Source organism: Loxodonta africana, chromosome X (assembly GCF_030014295.1).
Source record: "Loxodonta africana isolate mLoxAfr1 chromosome X, mLoxAfr1.hap2, whole genome shotgun sequence".
Classification (NCBI taxonomy): domain Eukaryota; kingdom Metazoa; phylum Chordata; class Mammalia; order Proboscidea; family Elephantidae; genus Loxodonta; species Loxodonta africana.
Window position 1 is genome coordinate 143,551,178 of NC_087369.1, and position 20,289 is coordinate 143,571,466.

General features: G+C 37.7%; 1 long non-coding RNA gene across 11 annotated transcripts in view; it reads left to right on the plus strand.

Annotated features, from left to right (window-relative positions):
• Nucleotides 1-20,289, plus strand: part of LOC111751861 (uncharacterized) — a 425,334-nt gene that overhangs the window by 303,104 nt on the left and 101,941 nt on the right. For 10 of the 11 annotated variants that reach the window (XR_010319637.1, XR_010319638.1, XR_002786919.2 and 7 more), the window contains one exon: nt 10,722-10,828. This is a non-coding gene — a long non-coding RNA (uncharacterized LOC111751861). Of the gene's footprint in view, nt 1-10,721; nt 10,829-11,341; nt 11,446-20,289 lie in introns of those variants that run through there. The other variant, XR_010319646.1, reaches the window with a different exon arrangement.

Sequence of the window (20,289 nt, forward strand, 5' to 3'; positions counted from 1 at the left end):
TTCTAACCCATTTTCCAACAAAAGGAACAAAGACTCCTCAGAAAAATGGCTGATTTTCAAACTCAGGCAGTAAATATACACACTAAGTTTGCAGCATCTTGTAGTGCCAAAAAGTAAGAAAGTGCTCCAAAAAAAGAAGAAAAGAAAAACACACATACACAAATACACAAGAAACAAAACAAAAACAAGCACACACGTACAATGATGGGGTATGCAAAGGGATACAGGGACCAAATGAAAGAGTTCCCAATTCCCAAAACTGGAACAGTTTCACTACCAAATAAGTAAAGTAGTATGGGAGTATAACCCAAAGTAGAAAATAGATATCTATGACTCCATACTGATATAAATAAATGATTGAATCAATTAATAAATGGGGAGAAGAGACAAATCTCTCATGCAGAAAAATCTCAAATAATTTGTGTAAATACTCAGTCCTTAAGGAGGTAGAGCGTATCTTCCCTACTTCTTCATTTTGGCCTTCACATAGTGACTTTCTTCAGCAGAGTACATTATGGGAAGGGAGAGGAAAAAAACAGTAAGTTTACAATGGAGAAACATGGCAAACACCGTCTCAAGCCAGGTCATCAAGGTTAACATCAACAGTGGTAACTCTTGGTATGATGAAATGAGAATGGTACTTTACGTCTGTGGTCTTCCTCCCGGAAACATATCACCTCCCTCAAATCATGAGAAAAACATCAGACAAATCCTAATTGTGGAATGTTCTACAAAATACCAGACCGCTAATTCCTCAAAATTGTCAAGGTCATTAGAATGGGGAAGGTTGAAGAAACTGTCACAGAAAAGAAGAGCCAAAGGAGACATGACATTTGTATTTAATGTGGTGTCCTAGTTGGGATCCTGGAATTAAAAAAAAAGAACTTTGGGGAAGTTATAATATAATAGTTCTATGTATTATAATATACTCTTTATAATAGTTCTAGAAATCTGAAAATGCTCTAAAATAAAGTTTGTTTTTAAAAAACCTCTGAAAAAAAGAATGGGGATTACCCCACATTTTTCGGTTTTTAGGGGCTCTCTTCCAGGTCCTCTGGCTACAAAGAGTTTCTCCTGGAGTTTTGAATTCAGTGCTTGAGGGTTTTGTGTTCAGCATTGCTGCACAGTTCTGCATTTGCACCTCCTTTCCAGTTGTTGTTGGGATACAAACAAGGAAAAAACCCTCCGTGAAGTTAACTGTTATTTAAGTTATAACTACAGTCCCCAATTCCCCTCCTGCTGTTTACTTTCCAGAGAGTCGATTTTTAAATTTTGTTCAAAGTTTTTAGTTGTAGTCACTGGAAGATAAAAGTATAGTTGACTTACTCTAGCTTTGCCAGGACTGGAAATTCTAACCCAAATTTTTATCAAACTGATCATTTGTAAAGTATTTGATTGAAAGGAAAAATTGAATATCTTTTGATTATTTTTTTTCCTTTTTGAGGGATATATATATAGCTTAATTATTCATTTTCAAATGCTCACGCTCCACCAGTCTACTCCTCTGGCTGTATTCATAGCATTACCTAGTGACTCTGTTAGCTTATGTGCCAGTCTGCAGGTTTACCTGTTATTGATTAGAGTTCTGAAAAAACGTACATCTCTTGTAGAGCAGATAGAGGTAAATTTAGTGCTAAAAGGATCCTTAAAGACAATGTGTAGTTCAGCCAGGAAGCATTTAGTGAGCACATACTATTTAATCAGACACAGGACTAATTAATATGGATAAAAAGATGAGTGAGGCATAGTCTAGCAGGAAGCTATAGAAACAATAAATATTGATTTCAATAGAGTGTGGTAAGTATAATGACAGAGATATGAACAAGATGCTCCTGAAGCCTTATGAAAGGGCACTTAACTCAGCACAGTGTATTTGACAAAAAGTGTGGTTGTCAGAGTACTGGAATAGATGGTCCTTGCCCTGAAACTTGAAGGATGCCCAGGATTTAGTCTGATGAAGAAAAAAAAGAGGGGGGAGGGGTGTTGGTGTAAGGCTTAAAGGATTGCATGAGCGAAGTCTATGCAGAATGAAAGATCATGGTTGATGGGAGAACCAAAAGCAGTCTTTGATCCCCAGTGAGTGGCCAAAGAGGCAGGTATGAGGCTAAGTCAGTAGACATCAATGGTTTTGAACACCGTTTTAAGGAGTTTGGACTTGTAAAATGTTACTGCCTTTTCTTCTTAGAAAAGTAACACAAGTTATTTGTACACATTTAAATATTATAGAAATATGTAATGTAGAAAATGAAAGTTGCATATATTATCTACGTATCTATATGTTTATCTTTCTCTATTGAGAGATAACTATGTATGCACTAAAATACACGCACAAACAGGATCATCTTATGTATTTTTCTGTCACTTGATTTTTCAGTTAACAATATATATTGAGAGTTTTCCCATATCTATATAAATCAATCCCATCCTTTCAAAATGGTTGCATGTATAAGGAGGTTAGTTTTATTCTAACCTCTAAGTGTTGAGGAGTTATTTAAACATAGTTACACTTGCAATTTACCCATATTTTTGTGGCTGCAATGTAAAAAAAGCTATTGCCATCGAGTCAATTGCAACTCATAGCAACCCTAAAGGACAGGGTGGAACTGCTTCAGAGGGTTTCCAAGGAGCACCTGGTGGATTCAAACTGCCAACCTTTTGGTGAGAGTCGAACACTTAACCACTGCGTCCCCAGGGCTCTAGCTGCAATGTAAAAAAAAAAAAAAAAAAAAAGCTGCAATGTAGAAGGGGACAAAACTAGAGGCAAGGAAGCCAATGAAGAAGATAAAGCAGTGGCCCTCCAGGCAACTAAAATGAAGGCCTGGACTAAGTTAGGTGGATGTTGGGACACACTGGGGTACGACTGGAAAGTTAAAAAGAAAAAAGAGAAATTGAATTTGAACAGGATCCAAGATGGAGCTTACTTTTATGCTTTAGAAATACCTTGACAGAAATTCTTCAGTGTTGGGCTGTTTTCAGCCCATGAGGCCATGAGTTCAATATAAATTTTATTTCTGTATTTCAGTGGGATTAACTTCAAATGTTCATGGCATAGATATATTTAAACACTATTTCTAGTCTCTCTAGTTTCATCATGTTGACGTAAGGCTAGCTTTATGACTATGGAGACTTAAAAACTGCTTAAGGCAATTGAATCAGCTTTCTTAAACAACTATACCTCATGATCAGTTCCGTCCGAAACACTTTGTTTATTTGATCACAGTTAATCCTTCTATGAAATATCATCCTGTTTTACAGATGACAAAACAAAATATGAAATATGTTAAATAAGTGGCCTAGGGTCACTGAGCTGTTAAGTGGTACGGCTGGTATTTGAGCCTTCATTTCTCAGACTCATTCCATTAGACCAGAAGCTGGCAAACTATAGTCCTCAGGCTAAATCTGACCCACTGCTTGTTTTGTTGAAACACGGTTATGCATATTTCTTTATATATTGTCTAATTGTCTTTGGCTGCTTCCATACAGAGTAGCTGCAACAGAGATTGTGTGGCCTGCAAAATCTATATATTTACTATCTGGCCCTTTACAGGAAAAGCTTGTTGGGCTCTCACTATACCACACTGTTGCAGAACACAGCATCATTTTAAGAATACCCCCCAGACTTTAGCAAGTTCACCTTTTTTTAGCCTGTCAGTATTTGTCACCCTTTCTGCCTACCTGGCCTAAAATTGTTTTCAGAGTTGACAGCTAACTAAGACTATGGTGTTCATGAGGATTAACTGCTTAATGGAAGATGTTAAACCTCTGGCTTTCATACTCTGCTAGAAACACCAGAGAATCAGAAAGAGTAATAACTCTTGATGACGAAGACCCTGATCCTTAGAAGTTGGAGTGTGGAGAAGGTTAAGCTCTGAAGCACTAGATAAGTTTCATGCTGGAAAAATGGATTCCATTAACACAGGTACATAGTGCCTTTGGTGTCTGATTCTCTTGGTAGAAAGGTAGCTTGCCTCGAAACCAAATGCTTGCTTTCGAAATTATTTTGAGTTTAAAGTGGCAGCATAAAATGGAAAGTTAAATACAGACTCAGCAAATTTAACCCTCAAGGAGGAATGTCAGGCCTAATTTCTATATAGATACTGACTTCTAAAAGATATACTGTTCCAAAGTCATGCTTAAGTCAAACACAGTAAAGCCCTAGGGTAACATTGCTCACTATTACACAGACCCAGATGTATTTTGGGTCAAATCATGCCACAGGAATCATAACAACTCCATCCATTAGAAGCCAGTTATAGCATGGTTAGGGTAAATATTAGTCCTGTTCCCTACATCTCTTTTCTAAAAGGAAGTCATCATAGTGATTATATGGTATCACTCATCAGGGTGAGTGACACTGAATAGAAGAGAATTTCAAATGAGAATAAACAGGCCAGCAAAATATTAAAAATATTTTAAAAAGATACATATATATATATATATTTGGGTGATATTGAATTGCAGTAAGTTGTTCTGTAAGTTGGTTTTCTCAACAGAATGGAAGGCCATTTGATGCAGAAGTATTAGCTGTCACCGCTGGAAGAGCCATTCGAGATTACTTAGTCCAGTCTTCTCACTTAAGTGATGAGGCAACTGAGGGGAAAGGATGTTACCAAGGTCTTACAGTGAGGTTGTGGTAGAGCTTGGATAAGAAACTCTCAGCCCATATGAAGAAAGATGATTTGGGTTGACTGCAATGGTGTAGATGAATGTGGAAGTGCTACTGGCAAGAAGATGGCTTCAATTAGCATTTCCCAAAGAATTCGTGCACATTTGAGGGATGGAGGAAGAATTCTCTTTCGTATGTCACATGCAGCAAAACCAGGCTTCTTCTGGGGTTGCTCCTGGGTGGGGACCTTTTTTCTACACTTCTCTGTCTAGCAAAGGTTCTGCCTAAGACCAAAAGAATCTTTACTCTGGAAGAGACTACAGTAGACATGTTATCTAAATTCTCATCACATGATGAAATATCCATGATTTGTCATATATATAGTAGAAAGAGTACTTGATTCGGACTAAGAAAGTCAGATTTAAGCACTGCCCGTGACACCATGGGCAAGTTATTGCTTCTTTCTAAGTTAATCTCTACACTTGTAAAATGAAGGTGTTGGACTAGAAAATCACCTCTTAAGATTCTTTCCAACTCTCAAGAATCTAAACCGGTTGCCATCGAGCCCATTCCAGCTCATAGCAACCATATAGGACAGAGTAGAACTGTCCCATAGGGTTTCCTAGGCTATAATCTTTACAGAAGCAGACTGCCACATCTTTCTCCTGTGGAGTGGCTGGTGGGTTTGAACTGCTAACCTTTCAGTTAGCAGCTGAGCACTTAACCACTGTGCCAACAGGGATCCTTTCAAGAATCTAGGACTCTAATATTCTAAGTCGTTTATCAATCTCCACTTGAACACCTGTGGTGGCGAGAAACTCATTATCTGTAGAATTACCTGATTTCAGTTCTGGACATCACTATTCCTTAAAAAATACAGGGCCAAAACCTGTTTTCCTACAACTGCCATACGTTCATTACAGAGGGAAATTATAAAAAATCTGATTTCTTCCTCTGTGTAATCATCTTTCAGATGTCTGAAACCACTCACAATCCTATTCTTTTCTAGGCTCAATATCCCCAGTTCCTTTAACTGTTCTTTGCATTATATGATTACTGCCCCACTCACCATCTTGCTCATCCTCCTCTGGACATATGATTTGCCACCGTGGAGTCCAGAAAGGACTTAGACAAGAATAGCCCAGTAGTTTAGTATTCCCAGAGTAGAATAGGCCTATCATCTCTTTTGTTTTACCAACCACATTTCTAAGATTACATGCCAGGATTGCATCCATTTCGAGCAGCTATATTACAGAAATGACTCATATTATACGTGTGGTAGGTCTACCCAAACCTTTATTTTGTTGACATATGTGGCTGCAGAGTCATGATTTCCCCTGTGTTTGCTGTAACACTTATTATTTAGACACAAAGGCAAGATTCTGCAGTAATGCTAGTTATAATTCATCTTAATATTTTTGGCCCTGTACTTTGTAATCCAATGTGCTAACTCTAATATGAGTTCTATATCTCTGACAAAATTCATTACCGTATGATCCAGCAATTCCAGTTTTAGGTAATATACCCCCCAAAATTGAAAGCAGGAATACAAACAGATACTACTTGTATACCAATGTTCATTGTAGCACTATTCACACTAGCCAAAAGATGGAAACAACCTAAATGTCCATCAACATTATGAATGGATAAACAAAATGTATTATATACATTAAAAAAATGGAATAATACTCTGCCATAAAGAGAAATGAAGTTCTGATAAATTCTGCAACATGGATGAACCTTGAAAACATTACGCCGAGGGAAATAGGTCAGTCACAAAAGGACAAATATTGTATGATCCCACTTATATGAAATGCAAATGTATGGAGACCAAAGTTTATTAGCTATGGTTACCAAAGGTGGGAGGGAGGGGGAAATATTGAGTTATTAATTAAGGGACACAGAGCTTCAGTTAAGGGTGATGGGAAAATGTGGAAATGGACAGTGGTAATGGTTACATAACATGATGAACCTAATTAATGTCACTGAATCATACATGTAAAAAATGTTGAAATGGCAAAGGTTTTGTTTATATATTGTATATATATATATATGCACATACATATATATATATTTATCACAACAAAAATTGATAAGCCAACTTTCAACATTTTCTTCCAAATAATTAAAAATTTTGAACAAGAATTACCACAGAATGTCACTGAGGTTCTAAGTTAATCCTGCTTTACCAATCACCACATTCTTGTAAGATATCTCAAACACAAATAAATCTAACTCTATTAGCACCCAATCCATATTTTGCTACCTTTTTCTATTAAGGATTTTGAGACAGGCTTTTTCAGATGCCCTGCTAAAGGCTAAATAAATATGCCTCCAACATGTCCCCTGATCTACCAGTCACATGATCCCTACCTAAAAGGGAAATAAGATTAATTTGGTGTTATTTGTTCTTCACGAATCCATGGGCAATCTTAGAAAAGTGTTCATAAAACCATCTTTTAAATAATCATGATGAACTTCGGTCTCACTCAACTTTTTCCTTTAAGAAAAATTAGGATAATGTTGATGTATCTCTAGCCTTCCAATATCTTTCCCAGGATTCTTCAAACATCACCACTGTCATGTACAAACAGTGGCAGCCTGATGTACAGTATAGACAGTGATCATAGAATCAGATTTGTGTTCGACTTACAACTCCACAATTTACTTGTGTAGCAGAATACTCAATATCTCTTAGCCCCAATGCTTTCCTTTGTAAAATGTAAATAATGCAATCTACTTGGCAAGAGAGTTGTGAACCTTGGAAATTCTATTTGTAACATTCCTAGTTCCTAGTATATAGTGGGAAATCCTATTATTTTTATAGTTTATTTAGGTCTAGCAGCTAGGCTTCACTTAAGAATATGTACTCTCTGAAAGTTTTCCTCTATTGCTTGAAATTCCAATTTCTTTTTAATGACCATTCCAAACTTTGCAATACAAAGATTTTTCCAAACCTCACTCTCTTTCTGGAGTCTTATCCTATTTTTGCTTCAAGCACTGTCTGAGCACAACGTCAAGTGCAGCCTCAGTCCCTGACGTTCTGAATCAGAACTCCTCCTTGGTGCTATGTTGTGTCCTCAGAACACTCTCCCACTTCCCTCTTTTATCTCTTCTCCTGCCTTATTTTCACAGTAAAGCATATACTTTCCTCAAGATTCCTCTTCTTTACTGTTTCAGATTCTCTTCTGTCCTTCATTAGACCTTTCCAAGTTCTAGTGTAATCCAAAATGAATTTTTTGATCCCTGATCCTTTACCCTTCATTTGAACTTGATAGTTTTATAATAGAAAACTGTAGGACCTTAAAACGGAAGAGTCTTCTGATTCATAAGTGACTATACCTAAGTTCTATTTTCTGTGTTAACAAGTGACTAAGATGTGTTGGGTAGATCTTCCTGATACATTATGTTCCTTCACGACAAATATGCTCCATCCGGATATCTATTTTAGGAATACACAGGATGGAGAAGAAATGAGTGTGTTTAGTGTTAAAGAGTTGTGCTTAGTAGTAATGTGGAGTAGGTTCATAATCTGAATGGCCTCAAGGTTTCCATGACTTCTCGGTTACCATAGAATTGGGTCTTTGTAAACCAGGCCATAATCTCCTTGAGAAATCCCTAGATCATAATGAGGAATGGTTTCTGGAATATCCATACTTCCCTCTTACTTATTAAAGTTAATGAGTACATTTTACTTCTCATTTTATTTAATATCTTTACAGGATTTGAAATTGTTGGCTACTCCTGCTTCCTTAAAAATCTCTTTTCATGTGGCTTTTAAGACATTTCACATTCCTAATTTTCCTCTTCATATAGCTGGACTATATGAAGAAGAATGGGGCATCAGGACTGGAGGAAGACTCACTAGCAACCTGCGTTATGCAGATGACACAACCTTGCTTGCTGAAAGTGAAGAGGACTAGAAGCACTTACTGATGAAGATACAAAGACTACAGCCTTAAGTATGGATTACACCTCAACATAAACAAAACAAAAATCTTTACAACTGAACTAATAAACAACATCATGATGAATGGAGAAAAGATCGAGCTTGTCAAGAATTTCATTTTACTTGGATCCACAATCAACACCCATGGAAGCAGCAGTCAGGAAATAAAAAAATGCACTGCATTGGGCAAATTTGCTGCGAAAGACCTCTCTAAAGCGTTGAAAAGCAAAGATGTCACCTTGAGGACTAAACTACACCTGACCCAAGCCATGGTGTTTTCAGTTGCCTCATATGTATGCGAAAGCTGGACAATGAATAAGGAAGATGGAAGAAGAATTGATGCCTTTAAATTGTGGTTTTGGCAAAGAATATTGAACATACCATGATTTCCAAAGAACCAACAAACCTGTCTTGGAAGAAATACGACCAGGATGCTCCTTAGAAGCAAAGATGACAAGACTACATCTCACATACTTTGGACATGTTATCAGGAGGGATCAGTCCCTGGAGAAGGACATCATGTTTGGTAAAGTAGAGGGTCAGTGAAAGAGAGGAAGACCCTTAATGAGATGGATTGACACAGTGGCTGCAACAATGAGTATTGTGAGGATGACACAAGACTGGGCAGTGTTTTGTTCTGTTGTGCATAGGGCCGATATGAGTCAGAATCAACTTGACGGCACTTAACAACAACAGCAACTTTTCTCTTATTTGTGTATTAATTCCTTGTCTCTCTTCTTATTTGGCTCCTCTCCTTTTACCCATCCTTTAAACACTGGTGTTTTCCAAGTTCCATGTTCATCTTTTCCCCTTCTCAATCTATACATTGTCCTTGGTAAGCCCATTTTTCCCCCATAGCTTGAACAACACCCCCACCATTTTTAAGTTGTTATTTTCTAACTATATATCTCCAATCTGGTAGTTTCTACTGAGGTCCAGATGTGTATATCTAACTCCCTGCTGGACATTTCCATTTGGATGTTTTATGGGCACCACAGATGAATCATGTAAAAAAGAACTCACTATCTTTCTCCTAAACCCACTTTTCTTCCAGTAATCTCTAACTCAATGAATGATACTAGTACCCATCCATGAAGTCATAAAACCAGCAATTTCATTTCTCTCTTTTGTCCATGCCCCATTGTGGTGGATTTCAAATGACTAAACCTTCCTTGGAACTCTTCCCATTAAGAGATGGAGTCCGTTTCCCCATGCTTTGAATCTGGGTCAGCCTGTGACTTACTTTGACTAACAGAATATGGTGGTAGTGATGTTTTTTACTTATGAACCTTGGCCTCAAGAGCTTTATAAGTAAAATGAAATCATTGACAACTTCAATCTTTTCTCCATTTATCATGATGCTGCTTATTGGTCTAGTTGTGAGGATTTTTGTTTTCTTTAAGTTAAGGTGTAATCCATACTGAAGGCTGTGGTCTTTGATCTTCATCAGTAAGTGCTTCAAGTCCTCTTCAGTTTCAGCAAGAAATGTTGTGTCATGTGCATAACGTAGGTTGTTTATGAGTCTTCCTCCAATCCTGATGCCCCGTTCTTCCCTAGTATGAATTAATGCACCCTCTTTGTGATACCATAGCTCCCTGCTTTTTTCTCTATCCTTGTACTTACTAAGCTATTCTGTCTATTTGACTGCCTATCTTCTCAATAAGCTATATGCTCCTAAAGGGCAGGGAATGAGCTTTATTCATTTTTGTATGAATAAGTTTTACCTTGTATGAATGAAGCATTGTCTTACTAATGTGAAGACAGACAAGAGAAGTCTACAATTTCTAGGGCCTGATACTGGAAATATGTGTATGTAAAGGACATTTATAAATCAATGTATCCAAATGGATATTGCAGTAGAGACTTGGAGAGGGGTTAGTCATTTGTTTTTTGAGTTTTTTCATTCATTAAATAGCACCCATGGTTGGGTATTTATAGTCCACATGCAATGATATGTTTGCTAACAGAGCTATTTTTTTTTTTCAATATTTGACGTCATCTTTAATCTCATGCATCAAGTACATGAGTCATCTCTGGAACATGAAAACACAATTTTTTTGTCCATGATTGATTACTAATTTTATGAACAATTTTTCCAGACCTAGTTATCTCTAGAATAACCTAGCCTATGTCTAACATATATGACTCTTTTTCTCTTTTCTCCAGGCTCAGAACATGAGGAAATGACCCTGAAAGAATTATGGAAGTGTCCAAGTTTCCCTGTTTACAGAAGGGAAGATGAATAGTTTTATCCGCTATCTAGTAGCAGTCAGGTAAAATAACACTACATTCTTAAATGCTAAGTATATGTGAGACCCTATTTGCTCATTTAACCTCACAACAACCCTAGAAGGTAAGAGCTATTATTGTCTTCATTTTTCACATGAGAAACTAAGGCACAGAGAGGTTAAGTATCTCTCCCAAGATCACACAGTGGTTGAGTCAGAGTTTGAACCCAGGTTGTCCCAGCCCATATCTAAATCTGTTAAACACGTGGCCATTTCGGTCACTAGATATCATTATCAGGATTGAGATTTTTAAAATTTTGAGGCCCCGGGCTTACAATTTATCTCCCAATGTCTGTAGCAATTAAATTTCACTTAGTTTTTATCCTTTATTTTAAAAATCTAAGGTTTTTGGGTAAGGTGAAATATTTAAATAAGTGAAATTCACCAGTTGAACTGGCTGCATGAAAATATCCAGGACAAACCTTATGCCTTGAGGAGAAAAAATTATTTTAATAACATCTTTTTTTTTTTTTTTTTAGTTTTCTCTTCTTGGTTGAGTTGCTAAGGGATAGGGAGCATATCTGCTCTTAAACTGCACTGTACTTGGGGAACCAGAAAATGTGCTGTGCATAAAATATCTCTGGAAGGATTCCCAAAAACTGGTAATATGGATTGCCTACAGGGTGGGGAGCTGAGTGGTTGGGCAGAAGCAGGAGACTGTTCTAGCATCTTTTGTACTTTTGGAATTAACCATGTAAATGGATTACCTAATCAAATAATACAAATTATAAAAAAAAAAGCAAAACGGAATGAGATTCTGTAACAGAGCTGTTTTTGGAAGAAGTAGAGTACCATGTTTCGATCTGAGTTGTACCAGCTGGCCTTATACACAGACACACACATATATACACACAGATACACACATACACTATTCCTGTGTAAGAGAGCCCTAGTCCCAGAAAGTAAGAAGAAACTTCTTGAACTTTAAATTGTGTTGTTAAATTTTGATCCACTCTGTTTAAATACCCTATACAAATAACATCGAGACTAGTCATGCTTTGCCTGTGGTCAGAATATTTAAGTAATATAGAGGCATGATTTACCGAAGGGAAGCAGTTTGGACGAATGTCTGATTAACTGAGGAACTGAATTCATTTAAGTGCTTTTTTATTTCAAAAAGGTACATGTATGTATATAAGTGTGTATGTACACATATTTTCTGTTTATTAGTTATTTGCTTACATGATTTCTCTATATCTGTATATAGATAGATATATGTATATTGTGTACACAAGCAACGGAAAAGTGCTGTATATTCACTTCTTCATTTAAACTACATCAACCGTGCACAGGGCATGCCTGAAAGCTTTTAGGGAAATTATGTACATGACACAGTGCACTTGCAGAAATCTGCCATTTTATAAATGGACATGTCTCATTCATGAGTGTTTAGACTGAACTCTATCCAAGTGGAGGGAATATCTATTTGGGAGGATGGAATAGGGCAGAATTCAATTTCTCTTAGTTTGCATTTGTGTTATTTGAGTATTTTACCAAGTGTTGTATTTTACTTTTGCAACCAGACAAAAAATAAAAGCAATTTTTAAAAGATAGTTGTCATGTTACTTCCTACCTGAGTAGAACTAATAAAGCTGTGAACTCATGAGATAATATAATATCATGCAGATTGTGACAGCTCTGCCAAGATTTCTTTTAGAGGTAATGAAATTAGTTTCCACTTGGCTTTGTATTTTATATTAAATGAACACCATGCACGCATATTCAAATTTATGAAAATGGAGATTAGAAAGCTGCAGTGGTTTCAAAATTAAATAAGTGAATAATTAGAATAGGAGTTGAGCCCTTGATGTTGTGCACATACAAGTTTTCTTTGAAATCCATAAGGCCAGCTATATACAAAAAGAGGAAAATGGAAAATTGGCACCATAGCCATCCACGTCACTGTGTGGAACCTTGATCTTCACAGTATCTTAGCCTGTTTTTCATAGCTGCTGTCTTTCTTGCTTCCCTCTTACTGGTAGACTCTTGGCCATCTTCACATTTCCTAACCCCCAAAATCAATTTCTGTTGTCCATTGCCTAATGGCAGCACTCTCTCTGCCTTTCAAGACAGCAGAGTTACTAATGTGATATAGTTATCAGTGTCATCCATTCGAACAGTGGCCTTTGGGATATAACTAGGAGGAATTGTGGTCTCATTTATGAAGCAATCCAGTGACTGATGATGAGAATTTCTGGCTCAGTAGTAGAGGAGTGAACAGTGTTGTGGCAAGACTGGATGGTAGTGGGAATAGATTAGAGTGGGGAGACTTGCAGCACACCCCTCAAACCCCACCCTTATGAAATTACTTCAGTCACTAAAACCTGAGATCATCCCTCAGTGAAATCATGTATGGTTTGTCTCTTCATGAAAAATGTGATTTCCTGTTTATACGAGGGGAAAATGCTCAATCGACTCATCAGAGTAATCCAAGGAGTCTTTGTGTATTAAGCGCCACAAAAGGAAGAAGGATGTTTTGATGAGTCAGTGTAAATGAATCAGAAACATATGGGCTTGAACTTCCTCTCATTTTGCAACACAGGAAGGATTCTAAACCTTTCAACTAGAATATTATGAGTTTAAGGGTGGTATATCAAGCTGAATCTTTGACATATGGCCTGAGCCTCAAAAAGTTTCACCTGAAAACAAGGTCAGCCTCCTTAGTCAGAGATCCATTTTTTTACATTAGCTGGTGAACAGATGAGGTCCATTACATTCTGATTTTCCAGGGTTTTATTTTCTCCCATCATTAATTTGGTACAGTTTTCTGCCTCGTAATTTATTCTGTTTATCTACTCAGTGACTATTTGGTAAGGGGGAAAAAAAGCCACATAATGATAAATGAATGTGAGTGGTTATTTTACATTAACCTAGCATTTACTTCTAGCTTGACATACACTTGAAGTAGCTAGGATATTTATTGGATTATCTGTAATTTTAAGAAGTTTTCTGCACCAGTGCTCCCTAGCCTTAGTGGAAATAATCAATACTTTGAAAGAAAAGAAAGTTCTTTTTTTTTTTTTTTTCTGAAAGACTAGCAATCCTCTTCTGCCTTTTATGTCACTTTATTATTTTGAGTCTTAACAGCTTTGGAAGAGGATGTGGTCCTTCCTGGAAGCTATATAATTTTTTTGCTCTCTTTATCTGTAGTCAAATGTGCTCCTAGGATTTAAGAATGTGCTTCACTGGAAAAAAATGCTTCTGTTTCACTCAGTAGGAAATGCCAGTGTCTGCCAGCCAAAGCTTTCTCCTTGCTGTGTGAGGTTCATTAAACAATTTGTAACCTCAGCCCACAATCCAGGCTAAAGAAATGTTGGTCATCTTATGTGATGGAACCCACAGATAGGGCCTCTCTTAATGAGAATTTAGCTGGAGGGGAGTTGGCAGGAACTGTAGAGATTTTGAGTAGTGTTTCTCTGTCCTCTCTGAGCAACAAAGGTCTGAGTACAAAGCTCACAGGAAAGAAAATAAAGCCTATCTGTTGGGACAGGAATTACATAACAATTCTGTTCTTAGGCAAGATTCCTGGAGGGATAATCTTGTTTGTTAAGGTTTCCTTAAAATGCTGATGCCACAGGTGCTGTGCTTTAAAAAAAAAAAAAAAGTGCTTTTAGGATAGTATTAAGACAAGTAGGCAAGTGTCAGCAAAGAACAAATCCTGTTGTGGAAAGCTTTTTCTTACTCTAACAAGCTTATTGCCTTCACTTTTCAAAAGAAATAAATAAATAATAGCTCTCAAAGGGAAAGATAACCTTTTCTTACTTTAATTCTCCAAGGGCAACAAAAAATCCTGAATTGGAATCTAACTCATGATTTCAGATTTGACACCCCTTTTTGTCAGTTTTGGTTAGATGCGATCATAGTAAGTAAAATTACTAAATAGCAATGATGCAGCATTTCTATGGCTGTGGAAAAAAAAACCCAAAAAACTTCTCTTGGTAAAGATTGTAGTCACCACTAGCAGGAAGGAACAACTAGCATGAATTCAGAGCAGTTCATTCCATATGGAGGTGTGTGTGTGTGTGTGTGTGTGTGTGTGTGAGTGTATGTCTCTATGTGTTATTTATTTAAGAGTAGACCCACCAGCACTGTTTTTTCCTTTTAGGTTGAAGCTTAAAAAATTAGCAGGAGTTAGATAAGTGAATAAGTGCTGGGAAGATGAGAAGGTGTTCAAGGCAGACAGGACAGCATATGCCAAGTCCCAGAGATGAAAAAGAACATGGTATCTATAAGGAAGTAAAGGAATTCAACACATCAGGATCACATAATGCCCGGGTGTGAATGGTAGATACAAGGCTGGTAAGAGAAGCAGGACCTTGTAAGGAGTTTGTGAATCTGAGCCTTATTCTAAGGGGAATGAGAAACCATGAACGGTTTTAAGCAGGAAAAGGGCGTGATAACAATTCGTATTTTATAAAGCTCATCCTGACTGCAGTGCAGAGAATGAATTGGATGGCTGCAAGAATGGAGGTGGGGAGAATATTTTAGAGATTATTGGAGTAATTCAGGCAAGAGATTAATAATGAGTAAAAGAAAAAACAAATTCAGTAACAAATTGAGTTACTCAGCAGCTATTGGGTAGTGGGAAGTAGGTGGTGGCCAAGGAAAATTAAAATGTTTTTAATAGGTGAAATGAGATGGCAATGATGATTATTATCTAATATGTGTAGTACTCTCTACAGTTTACAAACAATATTCACAATTCACAATATTCACACTTATTTAAACTTCTTAATAGCTTTATAAAATAGATATAGGTATTTTGATTGTCATTTCTCTTTTACAAATTAATAATTGAAGCTCAGAGAAGTTCAGTGACTGTTCAATGTCATAATTTTCAAGAACTGTGGAAAGTCTGAGATTTTACCCCGCTTACAGACTAATGAGTTAGCCTACCACAGTTTCATGGATGCTGGTAGAAAACATGAGATGCCTAGATTACAGACAAAGGACTTTGTTGCTTATTTCTCAGCAGGCAGCATGATCATATTTGCATCTGTTTTCCTTTCTCTTCAAGTCCCAAGGGGTTAATGAAGTGTGACTCACACATGCAATGGGTGTACTTTAAAACTGAAGAGCTCTGAGCTTAGGAAACCCCAATATTTTAGCATCCCCGATATTTGCCCTGGAGGGAGATATTATTATCCTGGTGATCAAACAAATATGCCTACTACCCTAGAGGGAGACACTATCTCCATCTTCCAAGGCTATTTTTTATACACACTTCCTTGAAAAGATAGTCTGAAACAAAAGCTGTCAATGGCTCTGCTCAGAAGATGTCCGGAAACATGAGAGACCCATGGAGAATTGTCTCCTGATGATAGATAGTCCTTACCCTTGGATGCCAAATCCCATGTTTTTTTCCAGAGTCCACTACTTGCATAGGATTTATAATTTGCTGAGCACATTTACAACACTGAATTAAGTCAAGACAGAATTAAGCAGAGACTAGTCTGCTGTGAGAACTAGAGACTTTTGAGCATGACAACAAAATTGTAGAGTTGAGTAAATTGCCACAAAAATAGTCTCATGTTTCCCTTGCTGTAGCATTTAGGAGATTTCAATTATTGTTGCTGTCTGGATTTAGAACGAAAAGTAAAGGCACATTGCTGAATGGTTGTTTATTTATTAGATTTTCTAAATTGCCCCTTCATGGTGATTGGAACTGCAGGAGAACATCAATGCTGCCAGAACCATTCAATGTGAAAGGAAATGACAGGAGCCAAGGGGAGCAAGAGAAATGCTTAACTAGTGGAATTTCAAGACATAATAAAGTGGCGTTGGGCATATATTTCAATGTATTAGGACTCAGTATCAAACAGTGGCTGTGTGTCAGCCATATCCAGTGAGAAAACATCCATTTCTACTGTCTAGAGAAAATGAAGGCTATATGCTACTTTTTAAAGTTATTGGAAAACTTGAAATCTCTTAAGTTCAGAAAACAGGAAAGGGAAATGACCATGTGTTATTAAGCACTTTCCATCTTTCATATGTTATCATTAATTCTCACAGCAACCCTATGAGATTGTTATTATTCCCATTTTAAAGATGAAGGATATGAATTATGGGAAGAGTAACTTACTCAAAGTTGTACATATGGAAAGTGGCCAATCCTGGATTTGAGTTCAGGTATAACTCTTAATGCTTGTGCTCATTCCATGCTACCACACTATGTGTATGTTGTCATAATTTCATAGGATACTTGGAATTGTTTTTTCAAAAGAGTACTGGGAGTCTCTTAATGAAATATGTTGACAAGGCCAAGTTGATAAATTATGCTATTTGAGGAAACTTCAAAGTATAAACAAAAGCAATAAGATAGGTCAGGAAGAGAAACAGTGACTGTAATAGGTTGGTGGTGGGAAGGAGCAAAATCAACAATGACTATTTCTCAGAAAGTGGCAAACCCCCTGACACTGCCAATGTGCATGTGTGTTAGCTAATTGGATACGAGAGATTATGTAAGTCCTATCTGTTCAATTCTGCCCCAAAAATGTATTCACAATGGATATGGTTGGATTGTCTGGACTAATCGATGAGATCAATGATCAGGAGAATTGCTTCATTACTCAGGAACAATTCATTACAGTAGTTGAAAAAATGTTGTGGTCTTATTGCCTTTCTGTAAGGTATTGGTCAATTCAGTGACAGAGTTCAGTGAAACTGACTGGGTCTGTGGACAAATTAATAAATCAAAGTAGTGGTTTAACACAATTTTTCCCCTTTTTGAGCATTTGGAGTTGAGTTCTTATAGACACAGCTTTAGTCTTAAGAGGCTGAAGTAGCAAGTATCATTTTGCCCATTCTCTCAGGTCTTTAGTACAAGTTGTGTATAATTTTGAGATGATAAAATGGGGAGCAGGAATGCATCTGCTTTCTGATGTCAATCAGGGAACTATACTGATGCTTGCAGAGTCGCTTTGCCTGCCTGGAGTTATTCATGTAAATGGTCCATCTTGGATTCTTAAAAGTAATCTCTCAACACATTCCCAAGAGAATAGAAACTTCTGGTATGAAATACATTACTTAGATTTGAGTTTATGTATAACTCTTAATACTTGTGCTCATTCTGTAACTGAATGACTCTCAGGTTCTTGTCCTGTCTTATTAGCTGATCAAAATAAGACAGACACCAGTTGCAAGGAGAACAGAAAGTGGCAATTTTATTGTCTGTACAGGCAAGGAGCAACGCAGGGCCTAGTGACTGAAAGACCACATGCTCTCCATCTGAGGGGGTTGGGGAGTTTTAATTTCCATGAGTCCTAGGGGACAGGGGTTGGCACTCAGAGCTACTCCCCCCCCCCACACTCTGAGCCCTCCCATGCGCAAGTTTGGAGTTCTGAATGATGATTCGTTCTCCATAGGATGTCTATGTTATAGGACTCCTCCCTTCTCAAAGGGGCTCCAGTGAAACTGTGGGCTGGAGAATATCTTCCCTTCCAGTAATGATTGGGTCCAGGGTCAGTCTATGCAGGCGCCAGGATCTCACTTGAACTGACTTAGTGGGCGTAGTTACCAACTGCTGGGACTTCCTGGAAAGTATTGCTCAAAAGAAGCAGTGGTTAGCAGAAATAGCAACGCAGGAAACAAGGGGGAGGGGAGGTGTGTGTGTGTGTGTTTTTCAATTCCATGCCACCACACTACCTATGGAGTCAAGGTCACAAATAATCTGGGTTAAATATCTGAAGAAAAGCTGTACAGAATCAATTACAATGAAAAAGCTAGCAATACAAACTGAAAAATAGCTTGAGAGAAGAGTGGAAAATCTGATTATTTGTTTACGGATTTGGATAAACATGTTTTCCACTTAGTGCCTTTAATGAGAATCCTTGAAACGGAATTAATGGTGTTAAATTTAAAACATGGATTAAAGAAAAAATTGTAAGCAACATAAAATTAACCTGTGCAACTTATAAATGCAGTACATATAAGATATGTAAGGTTATGAATGCTCAATAGTGCTGCAAGTTGGTTAGGGAAAAAATTGGAACCATGCCTTTAAAAAAATAGTCTCCCATAAGTAACAAATGCTACTAGAGGAGTTAGTGATGTTTCCCATGCTTTGTGTAATGTGAGATTGATTACATTGCTACTAATAAGGTACTGACTTTTGTCTTAGTCATCTAGTGCTGCTGTAACAGAAATATCACAGGTGGATGGCTTTAACAAACAGAAGTTTATTCTCTCACAGTCTAGTAGGCTAGAAGTCCAAATTCAGGATGTCAGCTCCAGGGGAAGGCTTTCTCTCTGTCAGCGGAAGAAGGTCCTCGTCATTAATCTTCCCCTGGTCGAGGGGCTTCTCAGGCACAGAGACCTCATATCCAAAGGACAAGCCCTGCTCCCAGAGCTGCTTTCTTGGTGGTATGAGGTCCCCAACTCTCTGCTCACTTGCCTTTCCTTTTATCTCTTGGAAGATAAAAAGTGGTGCAGTCCACACCCCAGGGAAACTCCCTTTACATTGAATCAGAGATGTGACTTGAGGAAGGGTGTTACATCCCACCCTAATCCTCTTCAACATAATCCAATCTTGCCTCATTAACCACAGGTAGAGATTAAGATTTACAACACATAGGAAAATTATGTCAATCACAAAATGGAGGACAACCACACAATACTGGGAATCTTGGCCTAAGTTGACACATATTTGGGGGGGGGGACACAATTCATTCCATGACAGCTTTATTCCCAGAAAGCCACATGTTTTTATTGATATTGAAGATTCTACAACATATTTTGGGGGGAAGACTTTTAAAATGCTAGGTTGTTGGCATAATGTATTTTTTAAATCAGGAATTAGAGGTTGTACAGTGATGGGGAAATATTATTCTTCCCCTTGATAGGAAAAGTTAAGAAAAAAATAACCAACAAAAAGTTATTTCAAGCAAATGCCAAATTGTTTTCTGAGCTAGATGCACCCAGTGATCAGTTAACAAGTGAGCAACTCTTCCTGACTGACTCTTCAGTCTTTTCCTCCATTTCTTTCTCCTTTTCTCTATCCATTCCTTCCACCAGAAAATATTAAGTCCCTATTACGTGTCAGGTACTTGTGCTAAACTCTGGTCATTTGACGATGAACAAAATAGACCATTTTACATTCCCACCAGCAGTGCATAAGAGTTCCAATCTGGGAGCAAAAATGGTGGAATAGACAGGCACTCCCGGTGAGCCCTCTTGACAACAAAGACCTGAGAAAACAAGTGAAACGAGTATATTTATGACAAGCTTAGTAGCCCTGAGCTTCAAAGCCAAGCTTAGAAAACGAAATGACAGGCAGGGCAAGGAAGAGACCGTTCAGAAGCGGAGAGGAGTTACTGGACCTGAATCACGGGGAACCATTCCCAGGGACGCGGCGGTGAGTGTTCGGCCGCAGTTTCCTCAGGGAGAAGCAGCCAGCCATACAGTCTACTGACACCTCTGGAACCTGAGAAAAATGGTGCTCTCAGCAA